Genomic DNA, 19489 nt, shown 5'->3' on the forward strand with positions numbered 1-19489 from the left:
CGTCTGAAACAGCGGCTTCTGCGTGTCCCCAAAGATGGGAGCAAGGGTATCTGCTGATGAGGAAGAGGGGGCTGGGGGCTCAAGGATGGGCAGAACTCTCACAGCAGTGTTTCTGGATTGTTCCACATCTGCCTTCTCCCATGTGAAGAGCTCAGGAAATCTGTCTTCACTTCCTTGTTTCTCTGCAGGGTCCGGGCCATCCTCCCCTCCCAGAGAGCAGCTCACCATCACAACCAGTCACAACCAGGCGTGGAGACCACTGTAGGAGGCGCCAGCAACTCGCCTAGGCCTCTAAGCAGGAAAGGCATTATGTGAGTGCTGATCTAGGCCACAGAGAGACTGGGGGTAGGACGCCCTGCCTGGATTCAGAAGGCGGGTTGGAAGCAAGACCATCACCGCCACGGGGTTTACAAACCAGCCCCCCGTTAGTCCCCTTCTTCTCCAATCATATCTGTGCAGAAGTCCCCATATGCCAAACGCTGTGACCCAGATTTCAAAACAGATCCACTCCCTGCTCCTGCAGAGCTCATGAAAGTGAAATCAGCTCTCAGGAGGATCTCGAGTCCAGTATGTGCTCAAAACAAAACGAAACTCAGTCTCCTGAGGGTCCAGAGCCCCATGTTCATACTTTTCCAAGTAACTCAGAAAACACTGTAGGAGAACCTTTAATGGACCAGAGTTAGCAGACGCACGCAGCAATCCCAGGCACTGGGAAACCTGAAAGCCTGAAGAGAATCCAGAGGCGGTCTTCAAATTGGGTCGTATGTCTGTATGACATGCAAGGACAGACAGCACCTCCTTGAAGAAAATTAATGTCCCAAATTCCTAAATTCATTTCTAAAAGTTTTCTGTCTTTGAGATACTTCTAGGAGACTAATTTCTTGATTGATCACACCCATGTACAATTTCAGCCCAAACCGTGGCTCACCCATCATCCCAGGTCCCCAGGGAAATCCAGGATGCACCAAGTACAGCCAGTGGGTTGAAGATCTGGCTGGAGCAGACCACCTTGAACTCTTGTTCTTAGAAAGCAGGGTGACAAAGCCCTGCTGGCTCGGGAACTAGGAAGTATTTGCCCCTTGGAGGACGGAGGAACCCGGGTGCTGGTGGCGGATGGAGGACAGCCTTCCTGAACTTTCCATGGTGGCTTATCCTGTCCTGAAGATGCTGCTTTTCTTGTTCCAGAGTAAAGAACGTCATGACACCCATGGTTTTTAAAGAATGGTCTTTACTCTTCTCCCAGTAAAACTGTATCTTTGTTGGTTTAAAATGCACTCATGACTGTTAATGTCAGGCATCAGGACACCAAACAAAGGGGACATGGATGCCAGTCTCCTCCCACTGAGGGGGACCGGGCAGCTCCATGCCTGGTGGTGGAGGAGGACAACTGGGGCGGGGCTATCTGTGTGTGGGCTCCCACACCCTGACCTCCCTCGTTTGTCCCACGAGGCTGCTGGCAGAGGACACAGCCTTCTCTGCCCCCACCCCCCCCAAAGCACTAACATAGGACCATCGCATCCCCACTACCTGAACCTCCCCTCTGCCTTTCCCAGAATTAAATTTAATTCCTTTAATGAAAGGAATCCTTTCCATGAGAAAACCAGTCGGGCTCTCGGAAGCTCTGCGTCTTCCCACACATGAACCGTGGCCTCCTCCGGGTGCTGGTGGCTTTGCTCCCAGGGCCCAAGGACCAGCCGGGAGACATGAGGAAGGGGCGCGAAGGACTGTCCCACGGCTCCGTCACCTCCCAGGTTTCTCTCCCTCGGCACCCACATCTCACGAGTCTTGCTTTTCCACAGGATGAAAAGTGGTTATAATTACTTTCGAGCTACACCTGTTTTCTACGGTGAAACTGTACTGAAAACACCAGCAGAAGCGCACAACTGGAATGAAAGCACCGCCATAAAGATAAAGGCGGCCGTTGCAGCGAAGGGAACTGGGAGCAGCCTAGCAGCTACTTTAATTACTGCATTTAAAGCGGCTCTATCTCAGAGCAGTGGCGTTATTTCCACTTTCAATGCTTCGTTTCTCAGTCCTCGGTGGCTCCACCATCAGCGGCTCTCAGGCTGCACACCTCACGGCTCTGGGTTGGGTTCCTATGTTCCCACTGGCCTACCTGCCATGCGCGGACCGGGAGCGGGCGCTGGAGCAACACGCGGCTGGGGGGGGGGGCGCCCACCCTGCACACGCTGCCCCTGTCTGCAGCACCACTCACCCTGGACCAGCCTGTCCCCATCTCCACAAGCACTCCGGCCCTCTCCCCGGTTGGTGGTGGTGGCGGTGGGCAGGGGGAGGGAGGAATGGGGTAACACCACAGACTCTCAGGACGGCTGCATTTCTGTTCTACAGGTTTTTCAGACGTGGGTTCCTCATTAGACATATGCCATATTCTGCTGGGGGGTGGGAGGGACACACGTGCATAGTATCTCCAGAAAAGCTAGCTATGCTTTGAATGTTCTTCTTGAGACTTAACGCAGTAAGTTCACGGACCTGGATACTTCATGGCAAGGTCGCCTATCAGCGTGAGCCAGACTAAGGACGCCAGGTTTTGCTCGAGGACTAACAGGTTAACTAGTCTGTCAACGCTGCTTATTTTTGCTAAGAGCCCCCAGAAACAGAGCTTGGTGGAACTGACCAGCAGGTGAGATAAATATTTACCTTCAAGCGGGAAAAAAAAACACCTCTCTGCGGCATTTTGGTAATATTTCCAGGACATTTTGGCGGGGGGGGGTGGGTGTGGAGATACAAGAAAAGAAACCAGGGTCAGTACTCATTTAGTACCCGGCCATCTCAGGGAATGGCACTGGGGAGAACGGGATTCGCCATCCACTTTACGGGTCCTGGGGAGCCATTCCGAATGCGGCAGTCAGGCTGGAATTGATACTGAGTTAACCTGCTTCCGGAACACGCGGGGGGAAAGCTGGTTACAAACAGTGCTTTCTGTCCTACCTCCGCCCTCGGTGCGGAGCTGACCGAGGGCGGCCTCTGCCCGTCTGCTCCCGGCTCCTCCTTCAGTCTATGCCAAGCGGATGGATCTCCTGATGGACAGCTTCTGCTCAGAATCATGCCACCTTTCCAGGCCTTCCGCTACTTTATGACAAGCAGGCATTTTCTTTCCAAGTCCTTGAAGCAAGGGACAGCTGTATTTCGGTTATTATGGGCATCCCTAGAAGAAGTGGAAAGGGGAAGGCATCCCGATTTCACAGCTGGGAAAACCGAGGAAGTGAGCTGCTGACCCGTCACGCAAGCAAAGCTCCAGATGGAGCCTGGCTCTGCCGCTGCCCCTACCTTTGTCCAGGGGCACCCAGGGCGATAGCTTCTCGGGGACTGACTCAGCAAAAAATGAGATTTCGTTCCCACATCCGCTGACTTCACGTGCCTCGGGGCAGACGGCTACTCCGTCACAGCTGTCTCTCCAGAATTAAAATAGGAAGTTCATTAAGAGGAACTGAAGGGTCTCAGTGAGTCACGTGCTTAGCAATGGCTCAGCTTGTCTTGTCACTGGCAAAGTTACAAGAAACATCTGGGCCTTGGGATGGTCTCTGACTTCAACTACCTTCTCAATACAACAGCTAAATAATCCCGCCTGAGCTTTGTGGTTTGTCTTTAACACCTTGGATATGGGCTTCATCTCCCATGGCCCTGGTTTTGAAACCGGGAAGGCTGAATGATAAAATACAAGACAGAGTAAAGCTCAAATGGGAACGTGTTCTGACTCTAAGACTCATATGCGGATGTTTTCCTAATGGTCCACAGAGCCTGCCACACCAGCTGCACTAATTTAAACATGTATTTTCTGATCTGAAAAGGCTAGCTGGGGCAGAGTCTGGGGCTAGGCGCTGGGGAGGCTGCTGGGCAGCGTATGGCTGGTCCTTGCTCCAGCTGGTCAGTGCCGGGTGGACCTGGGCACTGGACAGGAGTCCGGTATCATGCGGCAAGCAGGCTGATGGACACACTGTACTCAGCAAACACCTGCCTTGGGGCTCAGCCTGATCCCCGCTACTTGCTGCTGCAAGGCAGAAACCCCACAGTTTCTTGCCCCTTAATTACATCTCCCATGTCACTGACATGAGTCTGGATCCGTCTGGAGCTGCTGCCAAGGGACACGTGGCGGCCTGGGACCAGGTCTCAGTGAAGGGCATCACGGAGAGGCTGCACAGAGAAGAAACCCAGGGAACAGCAGGCGCCCTGAGTCATGAAATGAAACAGGTGGGTCCAGAGTCACAGAATGAAAGGGTGCGTGTGAGTCCAGGCCACTAGGTGAAGGCAGCATGGGAACTGAACTTGGCCTCTGGATTCAGAAAGAAAGGTCACCGATGAGCATGGCGAGATGGGAGGGTGGAGTGGCATGAGGAGTGGGGAGCAGGAACCACGGAGACCCCTGGCCACACGAGGGGTGACAGACCCAGATGAGGGTACTGGAGCTGCAGTAAACAGCCAGCGGGTGGGCTGCCCACGTCCCTGGCCTGAGCTCCCTGGGGCGGGGACCAGATGCAGGCTTTCCCCCCACCTCCCTGTTGTCAGTGAGCACACAGCCATCCACTCCCCTGGGTCGAGGGCAGCTGCCTTGGAAAGCCGCTCATGTGGTCCTGTGACTGTGGTCACCAAGGCTGCAGTCACAGGGCCGGCCCGTGGGCTCCTGGTGATGCACCTGCTACAGGTGTGCACAGGTACAGCTGGGGGGTCAGCTCCTGGAGCCCAGGGCAGCCATGCAGCCCCTCAAGCCCACACCTTGGGCAGAGCTGAGATGCATTTCTCCCCCTGAGCTTTCACCCGTTCCCTCCTGGGTCACCTTGCCTCCTTCCATCTGTGGTAGCTTCAGGGGGCTGCTGGAGCCAGGTCCCACAGGCTGGAGGAGACATTCTGGTCCAGGGCTGAGGACCAAGTCCAGACCTGGATCGCCGGCTGAAATTGAGGTGCTGGCAAGGCTGTGCTCCCTCCAGACGCTTGAGGCAAGAACCTACTGCCTGTCTCACCCGGTTTCCGGGGGCCAGGACACCCCAATCCTCATGTCCCCACCTTCACAGGGTGCTCTCTCTGTAGGCAGCCACATCTCTGCCTCCCTCCTGCAAGGCCCAGCCCGGTAACCCAGGGCCACCCCCTCATCGGAAGACCCTTAACCACATCTGCAAGTCCCTGGTTCTTGCTTCAGGACCGTTCGCAGGCTCCAGGGACGAGGCTGTGCTAGTTGCAAGGGGGCGGGGTGGGGGGACACACGGCTTATTCAGCCCCCAACACCGCTTCAGGCCACGGCTCCAACACTAATATCCTCACACTAGCTGATGACCTACCAAAGCTGTTCTTTTAAACCAAATCTACCAGCTTTTCTAAGTAGTTTTAATACAAATCTGAAATGATTCTGAGTGTTTTAAGATTTGCCCTTCAATTTAAGCCTCAATTTTATTTTTAAATCTTGTATTTTAAAGGACTTTATATTTGGACAAATGAATACATGAGATTTAGAAATGGATCTTTACAGAATCTGGCCTAGTTCTGTTCATCTACCAGAAAAGGGCGTGGGGCAAAAAGGGCCTATCTGGTCCATTGTAAATTTTGTCTAACATACATATTTAATGGTATCAATTCTTTCTTTCCCATGAGGAATCTACACCAAAGAGATGGACCCTGAGGTCTTCAGGCCAGTGACTTCCGGTGGTCAAGTCTACCCAGAGCCGGCCTGTAGCCCCCAGGTCACTGGTGACGAGGGATAGGAGAGGTGGCCCATGCACACGGTGGGGAGAGGCAGAGGCCTACCCAGGAGTATGTCCCTGTGCACCCGGGACTCTGGGTGGGAAGGTCCCAGCAGACCACACCCAATCCAAAAGGTATGAATCTAAGACGCTCTCAGCAGCTAGAGGGCATTTCTGCCACCCCACAGGCACTCAAGGGTTAGAACCGATCTGGGGAAGGGGAGTCTCGGGACCAGCCTTCCGGCTCTGGGACTGGTAAATCCAGGCTAGCACATGCAAGTTTCCAAAAGGAATGCAGTGAGGTCATAAAAACGGAGGCTTTAGCGGAAATGAAATAACACAGTAACTATTCTTAGGTCTTTTTAAAGCAGGCTATTTAAAAGGACATAGAATAAAGTCCCAGTTCCATTTGAAAAGTATTGAAAGTCGACTCAACATTCAATAAAATGTTTATTCCTAGGCAGTGGGATCACGGATGATTTTAATTGGCTCCTTTATGGTTTTCTGTATTTTTTTAAAGATTTTATTTATTTTAAAGAAAAAAAGAAAGCACGCTCATATGTGTGCAAGTGGAGGGAGGGGCAGAGGGAGAGAGGATCCCGGGCAGACTTCCTGCTGAGCTCGCAGAGCCCAACGCAGGGCTCCATCTCAGGACCCTGAGATCACACATGACCCAAGCCAAAATCAAGAGTCGGACACTTAACCCACTGTGCCACCAAGGTGCCCTAGTTTTCTGTATTTTAATAAACAGGTGTTATTCTGATGAGAAAAACTAAACACCTTTAAGTACACGTAAATAGATAACGTATAAAATATACATCAATGTGTATTTTAACAGAAACAGACATGAACCATAATTCTGAAAAGCAAAATCCATTCCAAGGATGTGATGCTATTTTAGCGGCTGAGGGCAATGCCCTCCTGCCTCTCCGGGCTGGTCCCCTGCCGCAGCAAACAAGCTCCCTCCCCACCTCCGTCCCTGACCAGCTCGGGAAGCCTGGGAACAGACCTTCTGCTTGGGCTTCCGCACCGTCACCTGACCCGGGGAGCAGTGGCACGTGGAGCTGCCCGTATTCATCTGATCGGTCTTTTTCAACTGTCCCTCCCTCCGGAGCCATCGGATTTTACAGCAGTCATGTTCACTGTGTATTATGCTGAAAGATTTCCTTTACATATCAGTTCATTTCAAGGGCTTCCTAATTGTTTCCATGCTGCACAGGCTCATGAGCTGGGAGAGCTACCTGCTTGCGTTTCTTTAATCACCATTTGGGAACACAGCCTGTCTAGGACAAAGCACAAAACAAAGGCATGGAGCTCCCCGGCTCTCCCCCTAACACCAACCCTAAGGGACCAGCAGGAGCAGCCCAAGGAGCCTGGGGAAGGGGAAGGCCCAGCAACAGACCCATCACCAGCAAGTTTTTATTTCCTGGGAATTTTCCCTCACCCTTCTGACTGACTAGATTCGTGGGGCTATGTGCTGAGGTCTGTGATCAGGGACATATTTAGGAAAGCAATGGTTTTCAAACTGGACTGCAGGAGCAGGCTTTCCCTGTTCTTAAAAAAAGAAAAATTCATCCTGCAGCCCTGGTGAGTAAGGGCTCCCCCACAGCGGTGGGCAGCCACCTCACTTCGGGGCTGGGGTCCCTTCCCGCGGGTCCTGAGCACCCACTGCCGTGGAAGGGCTGAATGCAGACCACTAAGCGCAGCCGAAGCACCCAGAACCCGGGCCAGTGCTCCACCTACGTGTGCCCCCAGCATTTGCATCTTCAGGGGCTGGGCAAACACCTTTCTCACAGTCTGTGAGAGCCACCCCCCAACGGCGGACGCTGCTCTTCACCCGATGGATGGAATTGCCCTGCGCGCCTCAGTCCTCCTGGTGCTCACGGGGTTCTGCCCGTGCTGACACCATTCCCGGGGCTGGAAACTGTAGCGCTCCTGAACTAGATGTTACTTCCTTGCTGATTCTGAATGCTCCAGCTGTACGTAATCCAAAAAAAAAGAAACCATCTGTACGGAAAGACTGTGACTTGACAGGTTCCTCACCTGAGGCACCGGAAGTAGAGTAAGGCCCCCTGGCCACATCAAGAAACTGAAAATGTCACGATCTGAGGCTCAGTCAGTGGCACATGTGACTCTCGATCTCGGGGGTGTAAGTTTCAGCCCTGTGTTAGGTGTAGAAATTACTTAAAATCTTTAAAAAAAAAAAAAGTCATGATCTGAAATGTTGTAATTTCTACTGGAATTTATGTAGTGGGAGAAAATAAAGGGTAAAAGCAAAAAAAATAAATCAATGGAAAACAGTAGAAAAGCCCTCAACCTTAGGAAAACAGAGAAGGAGAAAAAAAATCCAAACTCCAGAAACGGGACTCTTCTCTCTATGTGCCCCTAGCCCAGTGCTGGGAGCCCGGAGACACCACAGATGCGAGCCTTCTGAAGGGTCCTCTGCGCCTTCACCTCCGCACCCTCCACAGGGCAGCACTCCCAGGGCCACAGCTCGCCTCTATGAGAATTGTACATTTCCTCAAACTGTTCAACTCCCTTCCCTCTGCCCAGGGGCAACAGCCTGATTCCACCACTGACCTCCACATCAACACCGGACTACAGGAAGAACCCTCAGTGTCCCTGCAGGGAGAGGTGAGGGCCAGGCAGAGAGGCTGATGGCAGAGGCTCCACCCCAGCCCTGAATGGCCACCTGCTCAGCCCCGGCGTCGGAGACACCTTGGCTGTCATCAGACCAGCAAAACTTGGTGAATTCTAAGAGTATGATGTACTACATAATAAGTCTGTTTATTACTATATGCCAGCTTAAAAAAGCATACCTTTTGTTACTTTTTCTTTGAATCTTCTCTAAAGTTACACACAAGGCAAAAAGCAAGAAGGGATGTGAGTCCCTGTCACCACAGAATGTATCATTTCATCTTTATTTTGTCCTCCTCCCCATCCCCATGACGAAACTTTACTTCTGTGTTCTTGTACTGCTGATCCAGTAACTTCGCACACTTTATGGAGTGTATCTTATTACAGGTCTAAATGATCTCTTAAACTACTATGTTAGTTTTATTATGTCTGTATTCTCCATAGTGACAGCAAAAGGGAAAAATGCGCCGGCCAGAATCATCCTCACACGCTCTTTTGATGCCCCCTAGTGGCTTCTCACTAAATTACAAAACCAAGTGGTTGAAAGCAAAGGTTTCCTTTATGCCGTATTTCCAAAGAATCTCAGAGACCTCGTTAGAGATCCAACATTCCAACATTCCACCATTCTCCTGGAAGAAGAGCAGGTGCGCAGATGAGCGTTGAGTCCACAGCTAATCAGAAATGATTCATATGTTGAATACAGCGTCACGTTTAACCCCAAACCCCTCAGTGGCAGCCTGGCTTAATTTTATTAAGAGAATTCTAACTTACAGGAGCATTTTCATTCACTACTGGATTTTAAAACGCAGTCCATGGCTTTCAACATTTCCAGACAAAGGTACGACCGTGCAGCTCCTGCTCTGTGACCAAGCGTGCTCTCTGGCGGGCTGGCCTGGGCTGGGCTGGAAAGCAAACCCCGAGCTAGCCGGGGTCTCACACCCTTCCAGACTCGACATTCCACAAGTCTGTAGTTCAGGCGAGAAAGGAATTTAAATGCAAGAGACACCCCGGTATGTCATTTAATAGAGATCTTTGTGCAGGAACGGGAGTTAACTTCCTAAGCATCCAAGTGACTGCAACACCGCTTTTCTTATGGTTTACGCACAAAGTAAAATGGGAGGAAGCTTCCTGAAATTCCAAAAATCACCTACAGAAATGCTCCTCGAACTGCGGCCGCTCCGGCAGCTCGGCGGGCGATGAATCACAGCGCCCCCTGCAGGCGCATCGCGCACAAGGGAGAGCTGCAGCGCGCCTCAAGGGGGCGCCACCTCCCAGCTGGGGGGAAGGGACGCTGGGGTGCTGTCCACCCAGCGCCACTCGCGGCACCAGGCCTGATCGCGCAGCAGCCAGCCAGCCGTCCCCCACCGAACTCTTTTCCAGTTCTCTCTTCCTTTAGACAGGTCTGCCCCCCGCTCCCCCCCGGCATCCGGAGCTGTGGCTGAACACAGCCTGGAAAAACGTGGCCACCACGCCGTTACTGACACTGGGGCTCCCCCTTCCTGGGCAGAGACCCCTGTGCCTGAGAGCCCACTCAGGACATGCGGGTGGGGGGGTGGGGAAAATGCACGCCTGTGCTTTAGGTCTTTGATTTTCAGAGACTTTGTGCGCTTCCCAGATTTTGACATTCCTAACAGGAAATAAATGCAATAGGATTTTTACATCCACCAAAGGGGAGACGTGCGTTGAGCGTCAGGACCCCACTGCGGAGGGACTGTCCCCAGCCGCAGCAGAGGCCCCGTGACCAGGGCGGAGAGCAGGGGTGGGGGGGGGTGTGTGGGGCATGGCCCCTCTCTGGAACTGCTTCTGTTTCCAGGGTCCCTTGAGCCCTCCAGAGCACCGACATGACCTGGAGCTCTGGGGAGGTCCAAAAGCCAGGAGCCACCGCTTCCCAACCACTGCAGGGGTCTGCCTCGGAGGCGACACAAGGCAGCACGCTGGTGGCACCATGAGTCAGAAGGGATGGATGAAGTGCAAGGAAACCCCACTTCAAGGTCATGGCTACACACGGAACTGGGGACGGTCTCTGGGCCGTTGCCCTATGGCGAGCTGGGGTGCTCCAGCTGTGCAGAATCTACCAGAAGCACCAAGGCCACATCTGCAAGAGCAGCCAGGCCCACCTGCTCCCACGTGCCACCCAACACACCAGACCTTGGCCCACCCGAGGCACTGACTGCCATCTCTTAACAAAATGCCTGACTATGGACGACGAGCTTATTTTTATATTAACAGGTAGAAAATAATACTTGAAACAAATTAAAGAATTATTATTTTCTCTTTATACATGATGAAGTTTTTAAACTGAAAATATCCAGTGTGACCAGGATACAGAAAAAGGACACCCACTGGAGAACTGAGGGCAGGAATGACCCCAAAGAATGCCTACAGGTCGAGGACCAAAAGCCATGAGGTCACGCGAGCCATGGAGCCTTCAGTCTCCCCTCCAGGGCTGTCTCCTAAAGAAAGAATTAAGGATGGAGACAAATATTTAGGTAAAGAGCCATCCACTCAGGCACTGATCCTAAAACAAACACATAACTGGGGGGATCCCCTCAATGTCTAATAGAGGATTGAGCCAAAAAAGTATTTCTAGTCACTCAAGGGGATGCAATGCAAAAATGAGGAAATACATGGTAGAGAAAGTACTGATGTGAAAAAGTGGTTGTGCCATGTCACAGGGCCGGATAATGGACACAGCCACACAGCCCACACCTTAACAGTAACAGCCAGTGGGGGGTGGTGTGATGGGTGGTTTCTACGTTTGTATTTCACATCCATCCTTTAAAAATCATCTCTTTAGGGGCGCCTGGCTGGCTCCTTTGGTTATGTGTCCAACTCCTGGTTTCAGCTCAGGTTGTGATCTCAGGGTCCTGGGATCGAGCCCTGCATCAGGCTCTGTACTCAGCAGGGACTCTGCTTGGGATTCTCTCTCCATCTCTCTCCACCCTTCCCACCCCCAGGCGCACTCTCTCTCTCTCAAATTAGCAAACTTCTTTACTTCTTTAAACTTCTTTAGCCTATCTCACACAATCCCATTTCGTCATCAGCAGTTTCTACAGTCTCTTTCTTTAGACAAACAAGTGTGTGATCCACACCCCTCACAGCTGCCTTCTCCCTAAATCAGGGAAGATCCATCCAGCCGTTCAGGGGGTCATCTTCTCTTCAGAGAACTTCCAGTGACTCTGCACTAACCCTACAAGCCAATGCCAGATCTCAGAGCCTGTCTCCAGGGATGCCCAGTGTCTGCTCCGAGCTGGACCCCCACACGCTCCTGGCCAGCCCCCCACTGCTGAGAAGCGCTCAAAAACATCAGTTTCCATAGGGGAAAGCTATACTTTCTGGTGTTAACGACTTTCACGACTTCCCTCCTTGGAGGGTTACTCCTCCTTGTCTCTGACGAACTGACCTTAATAGTGCTGCTAACCCCTGTCAACGGTGGACAGTATTCGGTGAGGGGGAGGCCATAAGAATCTGGCTATGTCTGTATTCTCTAGGGGGAAAATGTTATAAACAGAAGACTTCAAACTGGGTTGAAAACACCAGCCATGAAGTATAACAATTTCTGACTATCCTACTTAAGGAATATTTTCATATTGTGTTGATCAGAGGCTGGGGAGGGTTAAGTAGGTCAAAAAGGACATCACCATTTAATCATTTTAAAAACATTAAGAAGAGCAGAATGGCGTGGCATTATGAACAGATTATGAACAAAAATAAAAGCCATTTGTCTGCATTAATGATACATCAAGCTAATTCAAGCTGGCTCAAGTCATTAACAGAATCCTGGGGCAGGCCCAGCTACAATGCCACGGCACAGGGAAGTATGAGCACACCGTCTTCTGTGTCGCTGATAACATTAATTCTATGAGCAGAAGACAGGAGTCTTCACATGAAAATCAGAACAGAGCATAGTGTGTTTACTGATCTCATGTCGGTGGGGTGGGCATTAGAGCAGCTTCTATAGGAACAGGCCAGCCGTGGTGCCCACCCACGGTCGCAGTAAGGGAAGCGCGTCAGGAAACCTTTCCGACTCGGGGTAAGAAACTTACATAGACGGTCACAGTCTCTCCTAACAGAACAGTCTACAAAACTGTGAAACAGAAGACTATTCAATGTCCCCTGTTGTTTGTGATAACAGCAACCTTGGTATCAGGATTTTAAGATGACTTCTTTGGATATTATTCTGGAAAGAGTAAAAAATGTCAGGGTCCTCTCTGCCCCACCAGACACTAGTTTAAGAACTACCCATTTTCACACCTGACTCTGAGTTGTCAGGGCCGGGAGCTGCAGTCTCAAAGTCTGAATCACACCCACCACTGAGATATTCCCCTAGCTGAATGCTTTCACCTGTGTCGGTGACAGCAAGCAGATCGGCTCACATCCAAAGGACTTAGACCCTCATAAATGTCCAGATTTGGGGGCCACTGAACAGTTCAATGGAGAGAGAAACTCTCAAAAGGGGAAATTTCTACACAGAGAGACTCCAAACAAGAAACAAGCTGATTTCATGCTTGTGTCCAATTCATATTAATATCTTAAGAAAAACTTGGATTATGTCAGGGTCATCACTTTCAACAAATTCTCACATGAATCCTGACAATGTTCATGTACAGCCTGGCTGTCAGTCCCACCTCAACACGTCCCCCATTTGTCAACTGTGCTTCGAACACTGGGCGGCAGGGCGGCCACCAGAGGGCCGGCTCATCTGTAACACGCTTTCAACTCCAACCAACTTTTTTTTTCCCCCCTAAAAAATATCAACTCAAGAGGGCTTTTTTTTTTTTTTCTTTTGGTTTTGGTTTTGGTTTTGAGCCTCTGAAAATATGGCTTACTACAGCTAATGCTGATATTTTAGCTTTGGTATTAATTCACTATTTCATTTTGTGATCTAACCCTGCTCATAGAGAAAGTTTCTCCGGTTTAAGAAGTTCACTGAATTTAAAGATGCACACACAAAGGGCACCAACAACATCATGTTTTATTAAAAACAACCAAGGTGAACCATGCATGCACTCTCCCATCCACACACAAACCAGACTACAGGGCACAGAAAGACCCGCCCAGACCCCCACCTTCTTGCTCCCTGCACGCACTCCCTCCCTCCCCACCCACGGGCTCAACCCAGTCTACTTACTGTCAACACCGGATAGGTATCTTTTCAATTTAATGAGAGGCAACAAACAATGGTTCTTTCATGGTTCTCTCGGAGGCAACGTGCAAATTCTAATTTCTGCAGGAACCGACCAGGTTAGAAGCTGCCCAGTGGTGACAGCCACTGACACTGGTGTTTAATGACAACCACAGAGTGGCCGCCAAACCGGGGCCAAGCCCATCTTACACGACTCACCAACAGCGGTCAAAGGAGCCTTTCTCCTACTTCTGCCACACGGAGGCAACTTGCTTGTGTCATCCTTGTTCTTAGAAGTTTTAAAATATTAACCAAATAAAGTGTAATTTAAGCATAATGAAGTCTGTTTGCCCCGTCATAACATAAAGTATCCATCTGCCCATGAAATCTTGAATGTACAACCTTTCAGTGCAAAGAGGAGCGGGGAGTGAGCACACACCACGCCAAGGGCAGTGGGGGGGGGGTGGGGACATGGGGATGGTGATGGGCACAGGCATATGGAGAAAACCGTGCACAGAAAGGACACGCAGGCTGGATGCTGGCTGTAAAAAGGGCCTATTAAGATCTACCATCGTCCATTAGAAACCCGTAAACTGTGACATAAATATTAGTCATTATTACAAATGATAAAAAAAATAAATTGATACTAAATGACTCCACTGGCTATATATACATATATATATGCATATATATGAGATGCCCAATGTACACATATATATGGCTTGCTTTTCAATGCGGAAAATCTTATTTTTGAAAGAACTCCTTTGAAAAAAGAATTACACAAACATAAAAACAAATGACAGGCTCCAGTCTCCTCCCTAACACAATAAAGAGAAAAACAGCAGCAACAAAACAAATAATAAAATAGGCCACCCCAACAATGAAAATTAAGCTGGTTTCGAGAAAGCACAGAAGAGGCCTAATTGCTGTATCCTTTAACAGCACAAACAAAGACCGCGGCGTCAGCAAAACGGAAAGGAATAGGGTGACGCAGCACTCAGGGCCAAAACCCCTGGAGACTGCTCCCATTTAATGATGCTCTAACACAAGCAATTAGGTTGTACAAACCGGGCTCATTAATACAGCTACTCTTGTGCGGGACGTGGTCGTAATTAGGACCAAGCAGCTGCAGAATTTCATGTGAAATGGGATGCTTTGTACATTAGGATATCAGTCCTTGCAAGTGAAGGACAGAAAGCAAACTGAGGCTCCCCCACATACCACAGAGCTCTGGGGCACTCACACAGCCTCTCCAGGCTCAGCCCTGACAGCACAGGGCATCCACATGTGGGTGAGCCATCGCAGGTTGGGGGACACTAGGCATGGCTTCTATGCAGGTGCTTTCCAGAATGTGAACCACAGCACACATGTAAAGAGCTGGCATGGCCATGCTAAGAGACTGCCGCGGATCCTCCTCGAATAGGCCCACACCCGCACTGCAGGACACTGCACCAAGTATATGATCACCAGGAAGCCCAGACAGCAGCCACCAGTGCACAGAACCCTGCTGAGGCGACCGGCCAGCCTCCCCACCCTCAAGCACCTCAAACCGAACGGTCTCTTTTTAATGGAAGTAATGTAGAACATCTATCTTAGGGTGAGCGGTCTTCCACGGGAGATCAATCAACCACCCAGGTACTCTCAACAACACAGAACAGACCCAGCCATCTCGGGGAGGGTCAGGGAGACAGACAGTGTCATGTAATTGATTTACATCTTGCTTATACGGATCCCAACCGGGTCTGAACAATTACTGTCAGAGCGAAATGCTGTATACAGTTTTCCTACCATCCTATGAAAACAAGCTTAAGACAAGAAATTAAAGCTTGCTCTAATGCCTAATAGGATGTTTTCAGTTCGGATTTAACAAGTGATGACAGTTTTAGAGTTTATGTGTAAGAGTATTACATTCTGTAAAAAAACAGCTGGTGTCAGGATGCATAACAGGAATGACCTGTATATAAAACACTGCTGTTTTACAATACAAGTATTTATCCGCTCATTTTAGGAGAGGGAGGGAGGGAGAGAGAAAAAAGTCATAAAGGAGCTTGGATAAGGGAAAATTAAATATTTTGTACCACCATCAGGTTTTACTCATTCCACATGAAAGGGAAACCGCTTTTCTTTATATATCAGATATCTTTAAAACATCACACACCAGTCAGATAACGTAATTTTTAAAAATTATAAAATATACCTCCCCAAACACTTAGGGGGTCTATTGGTTCTACTTCACAAAACGTCAAAATACACCAAAAAACTGCTTCTACATCATGCTGAGTTTGAAAAAGAGAACTGCACTATGACCCAAATCACTACGCTCCTCGTATACCCATTGTACAATCACTGCCATCAAAACAAAATAGGCCATAAACAGGGACACTCCGTGTAGGCTGAGAAATCTAAGCGTGTTTGGAAAGAGAGGAGAATTCATCATTTTCAGAACCCAACCTCAAGGAACTAAAACTCCAAATGTCCCTTCAGGAACATGGGGAGTCAGTGTCCCCTTTCCTCTCAAGATAGCACACACAAACGGTCCAAGGGGCCCTCCAACCACTTCCACACGTGGCTCTTCACTACCCTTCAGCATGGGTTGGCCTAGGGGAAGGATTTATTCCTGTCACTAAGTTATATTCATTTTAGGTTGTCCCTACCTCGGCTGAAACATCCCATCACCAATACGACCCCCCTTTCCCTACCCAGACACTCAACTAAAGTGGCAGGAAACATGTGCTCACCGCAAGAGATTCTCCCACTTGGCTGGTTCCTTCAGAGAGCGAGAGGACCTTCTCTTGAATAAAAATCTTAGCACCAGACAAACAATATCTGCAGAGAGTGAACATCATTTTTCTGTAATCCTGGCCTTCAGGAATCCAGGCCAAGAGAACAAATAACCAGGGACTTTTGAAAAATTTCATGCCAACCACGGACATCACCGTTATAATGTTAAAACTACAAAAGCCTGAAGCTAATCTCGTAGACATGACCGGCGGTGACCAGAGCTGCACAGAACTGGACAGACGGAGAAACATGGCAGGTGGGGGGCCATACGCAGCCCTGGCTGCCTCAATCCCCTGGTCCAGCCTGTGGGGCCCGGAGCTCCCTGCAGGGCTCTTCTGCGAATCCAGCCAGAGAGACAGACAGACAAACAGATGGGTAACCACGCCCATATGAGGCCCGGTAGCCCAGATGCAGAACTGGGGAGTATGTGATTTCTCAGCAGGTGAATCTTATTTATAGGAACACCCTCGTGGAGGCCAGACATTCTGCTTCATGAGCCACACGGACTCAGCTAGGAACAGGATCAACGATGATCCAGCACCACTGTGAGCAGGTGACAGAAGGCAGCCTGGTCCTTCACAACCTGCCCTCCACCCTTGGGGAAGGGGCAAGCTTCCATCTCTGGGCACTAGCCCTCCACTTCGCCGAGGCAGGGGCCCTCCCCCTGTACCATCCCCTCTTCTCGACCCCAAACCAGAGACTCAGTGTAAGCAAGGCCACTGCTTGGGTGAGGGCATCCACCCACCGAACAGCCTCTGGACACCCCCGGGGCTGACGGAGACCCTGTGTCCTGGACTCCTTCCCAAGAGCCGTGTGAGAACTACACCCTGGAAAGAAAAGTAAGCATTCTCTTTCTCCATTAATTTCACAATTTGTCTTCCAGTTTCAGGATACTAAGAACTCCAAGTTAAAGAACAAAGACTATAGTCCCTGGCATCTTAAAAAATAAACTCAGGGAGCCAGTCGACCAGTAAGCCTGGTGGGTGGGGGCAGGGGCAAGGGTGGGGCATCTGGCTGGTCTAAGAGCCAGGCCTATGTCCTCCTTTCAGGAGTAAGTTAAATGTTACGTAGAAACCACATGCTCATTCTTTGTCTTTCTATAATGCGAAGATACAAAAAGCACATAAACAAAAGCAAGTCCTAAGGCATAAAGGAAGCCAGAAAAGTCCACTGAGAAATCTGAATGACCTGAGTCTGTGAGCGGGTGGGGAGCCCGCTGTGCACCCTTGTCCAGGCTCCCCCAGGGGACCAGGCAGGACCCACATCACCGCGGCTTTAATGACAGAACGGTTAAGGCTCTGGGCTCCTGGTCCCAAGACAGGCACGCCATCCAGACCCGATGCCTCTGGTTAAGTTCCGTAATTTTTCTGAGCCTTGATTTCTTTAAACTCTAAACATTATGAGGTTTCTTTTCTCCTTAAGGATTTAAATGGATTGTTACTGTTCATGGCTTCTAAATACTGAGCATAGTCCCCACTTGGTCAGCAATGACTTTTATCACAGATAAAACAATTACAGAGCTCATGATTTCACAAAATGATATAATCCTCCTACGGAACATGCAGAGTAAGCCCTAATTTTATTTTTAAAACTTATCTTCATATAAATAGAAATATTTTAAAGACAAAATCATAATAGTCACAGAAACCGTAGTACCATGAGTATTATTTCCTTTTCTGACTTTGTACAGTTCAAATATTTAACAGCAATGCAGTATTTCTAAAATAAGAAGTAACAAAATGTATTGGAAATCTCCTGGCCCTGTGAAAACTCAGGTGCTTTGTCAAACCGCAGCAGGAGAAGCCCTGGGAGAGGATACAGTAACGCTGTTTGGAAAGGTCCTCCCTCTTCTCCCCTCGCTGGTGCTTTCCCTCATACACAGCGGGGGCAGGGCAGGGAAGCACGGGACCTGGGCATCCCCTACTGTGGACCAACTCTTACGATTATTACACGTATGAGCTCATTTATTGATGAACAGTTCATGCCTGCGATAAATGCACACGTAAAGCAATCACTGTGGAGAATCAGCTCATTCACGAGATAAAATTCCTAAAACCGCCAGCAGGGGTGGGCAAGCTGCTGCAGAGGGCCAGGGAGGAACTATTTTGGGCCTGGTGGGGCGACATGCACCGGCCTCTGCGGCAACCAGAGCAGCCCACCCACGCGCCCGAGGGGACACAGACACAGGTGGTTGGCCAGCAGCGGCCTGTGCGCCCCCGTCTGGCGGCCGTCATCTGCGGTAACCCCATAAGGTTTGGGCTGCCTGCCCCGCGGGGCGCCCCCTCCCCACCCCCGGAAACCCCTGAGCCTCCGCGCACGGCTCTTCACAGGTGAACACGCAAGCTGCCCTAAGCACGAGAGGTGCCGTAAGTACGGCCCGCACGGGCCATCACGGGCTCCAGCAGGGAGGGGGATGGCGAGGAGGGTTGTAAATGCGTGCCAAAAGAGGAAGGCCCTCGTGCTGTTCCTCAGCAGGACACCGCTGCTTCAGAACAGGCGCTGGGGAGGCGGGGAGGACCCAGAGGGCACATGGGCTGAGAAGGGGGGGGAGGACGGGCCACTGTGCAGGGAAGGAGGCTGTGAGCTGAGAATGGGACCAGCTCTTGTGGAAAAGGGAAGAAAATGCAAGGTTTGGAGAGGACCCAATCTATGAAATGTCCTAAAAATGGTCCAAGTATGGGATTTCTCCAATTCCATCTGAAAACTCATCTGGACATTTAGAAGAAGGGCATATATTGCCTGGTTTGGGGAGGTCGGAGATGCAGGCATGTAATTACTGCTTGCCCTGGCAGAAACATGTCTTTGTCGGGGTCTGGGCCAGCAAGACCGGGATGATCGGCAGCTCGGGTGGTCTGCTCTGCCACCACAGAGGTCAGCCAGATGGGGGGCCAGGGGGACGGCCTGGCAGTGACTCCCCACAACTCCCCGTGGACATCAGGACCCTCTGAAGGGAGTACTGTCCCTTCAGGCCTAGGGACTCACCTTCCCCCAGACCTTCCCGACCCCTCCAGACCAGAGACCATTCCTCCCTCCCAACACTTCCCTCTCTCCCACCACCTCCCCCATGTCCTCATCCATCCCCTCCCTCTTCCCAGCCCGCCACTTTGATCTTGTACAAGACTGTCTCTGCCCTGTAAAAGCCCTGTGCTTCTCCAGGAGGGCTTCCACTCTGCTGCCTGGCCGTTCTGGGGGTGGGTGATCACTAATGAATTCAGCAACAAAGAAACAATTCCTAAATTGTGGTGCTGGCTCTCAG

The 19489-nt window shown here is 50.5% G+C and overlaps 1 protein-coding gene across 5 annotated transcripts in view; it reads right to left on the reverse strand.

Moving 5' to 3' along the window:
• Window positions 1-19489, reverse strand: part of AGAP1 (ArfGAP with GTPase domain, ankyrin repeat and PH domain 1) — a gene marked incomplete at its 5' end in the record, with an annotated part of 507381 nt that overhangs the window by 280749 nt on the left and 207143 nt on the right. The window lies entirely within an intron of this gene.

The sequence above is a fragment of the Martes martes genome, assembly GCF_963455335.1.
Source record: "Martes martes genome assembly, chromosome: 3".
In the NCBI taxonomy this organism is placed as follows: Eukaryota; Metazoa; Chordata; class Mammalia; order Carnivora; family Mustelidae; genus Martes; species Martes martes.